We start from the raw sequence: 2,500 nt of genomic DNA on the forward strand, positions 1-2,500 counted from the left end.
CTTGTACAATACGGCGGGTTAAATATCCTCATGTTGTAATTTATTCTATGTAGTTTGGCTTCCTAGCCTTGTTAATTTTCTAGTTATTTTAGGAAGCCAACACCGCTTTTAGCTTTAAATTTTTACTTCATGTACATGAATTTTTTTTTTCAAGTATAAGGGGTCAATAAAAGTTGTCGTTGTTGTTATCCTGTATACAATGGATGGGTACCAACGGTTTTAAAGTAAAAATAGAAAATGAATGGTTCATTGTTATATGCTCACGTTGTCGTCAAAACCTAAAATTTGGTGATTTTACGTTGTTGTTTTGTGGATTATGATCATTTTTAGACTGCGAATAGTCACTTCCTAAGTTAGTCTAGCGGCCCGCCTTTAAGAGGAAGTAATATTTTGTCACGCAAATAAAAAGACCGAAGGAGGCTTGGGAAGAGGAAATCTTTCCAAGCCTCTCTCGGTCTTGTTGTTCGTTTGCATGACAAAACATGACTGTCTCAGATAAGCGGGCCGCTGGTCGGAGTCCAGGTTATTTTCCTTTTTTAACCAATCATATTCGTCAGTTGCTTTGTGGTGTTGTCGTTGCCGTAGCCAAACTCCCTATTAATAGTTTTTAGTATACTTCGCCCGTACGAGACGGTATAATGGCGACAGATTTACGATAGTGCAAGGTTATATTTTGAGGTGACGTTTTTGTCTCTGTCGTACTTTTCTCAATTTAAGTCCCTATTGTTTTGCAGCTGTACGCCATTTCAGAATTGTGCAGGGAACTGGGTCGAGTTTCAAATTTGAACCAATCGATAAATTGACACCATCACATGAAAGATAACATTGAGATTGGTCATCTGTCCAAGTTTGATGCTTTTAGGTCGAACAGGGACCACGTTATGGACTTTAAAACATAGTTAAAAATCCATACAAACCTCTATAAGTTTGAGGCTGCGTCCCCAAAACCACGTAAACTCTTAAAAAAATCATCAGATTTGGGACAACTGGAAAATCCTGTCATGGTCCTACTATTTGAAAATAGGAGAGGTGAAAATCACTTTGTTTGCCTATTTTTATGAATATTACAGAAATCATATAAAAATCAAAGACTGTATATGGTTTTGGGGGACCTCCAATGGCTCCCTGTTAAGAGGTGTATAACCTGCAAAACTTTGCTAATTACTTTCAAGTGCTTCAGCAATCTAGCACCATCTTATCTATCTGACCTCATCATTCAGTACAAGCCTACACGAACATTGCGTTCTAGTTCTGAGAATTAATCAGTAATTTCTCGTACCAACACTATACGATATGGCGAAAGAGCATTTTGTGCTGTAACACATAGACTCTGGAAAGGTTTACCGCTTTATTATTATTCGCTTTGATGAGCTTCTCGCGAACGTGGTTAGTATCTTGAGCTCATTACATTGTGGAATACCATGTATATTTAACAGTCGGTCATTAAATCCTTACTTCGAAAGGTAGTCTTTGCACGTTGTACTGTTTTTAGGGTTACAAGACGTAGAGTTGCGCTCAGACTAGCGTAAAAAATCACTCACTAACCTTTCAGACATATCCAGTACACTATATTTCCGACAATATTAGAGTCATTAGCGCATTCAAAAAGCGGAATATATACATCAACCAGCTGAATCTCAAGATCGTTAAGAAATACGGCCACTAACAAACCCTTGAGTCGTGCCCTTGTGGACACATTTCCACTCTCCAATGAAATTACTGTTGCACATAACTTTTTGTTGCCTGCCTGATAGAAAGCTTAAATACCAATTTAAGACATAGGGACTAAGATTAACACTTTTGAGCTTTTCAGCTAGCAAAACATGCTTCACCGAGTCGAAAGCCTTACTGAAGCCCATACTAAATAATCGAACCCCTTACATACTGGGTTGCCTAAAAAGCTTAGAATGCTATGCTGCATAGACAACAGGGCGTTAACACATTTGCCTCTCCCTCTGTAAGCAAACTGTGTTGGTATCAGGCTTCTCTCGATATAGAAAAAGAAGTCGAAGCTGGCTGCTTCTTGTCTGTCTTCACCAAGCTTTATTTTCCAAGATGATAAATGAGCTGTCACAAAGCTAGACACAAAACTCTAAATCAGGCATTGCTTATCTCATAGAAAAGTAAGCCCATTAGAACAGACTAAACATAAATATTTTATCAAGAGATTGAACGGAAAAAATTACAAGCTGGACACTTCATGTATTTGAAGCGGTTTAATTATAGTTTGTCTCTCGACGTGGGAGGTACAAAAAAAAGTAAATCAACTTGTTTACGAAATAGCACAATTTTGGTAGACGAACAGGAAATTGCTGCTCGTTCCTTAGTCTCCTTCGCAGCTTTCTTTCGAGATGTCACGAAACACTCCCACGAAAGGAACGGCTGCTGACATTGGAACCACATTCCTGTCTCGGATTAAGCCAATCACAGCTACGGTTCCATTTTCTGGACCTGTATCGTGCGAATCGACCAGTAATACCTCTCGTTTGATCTATGCGCT

The sequence above is a fragment of the Montipora capricornis genome, chromosome 14 (assembly GCF_036669925.1).
Source record: "Montipora capricornis isolate CH-2021 chromosome 14, ASM3666992v2, whole genome shotgun sequence".
Taxonomy (NCBI): Eukaryota; Metazoa; Cnidaria; class Anthozoa; order Scleractinia; family Acroporidae; genus Montipora; species Montipora capricornis.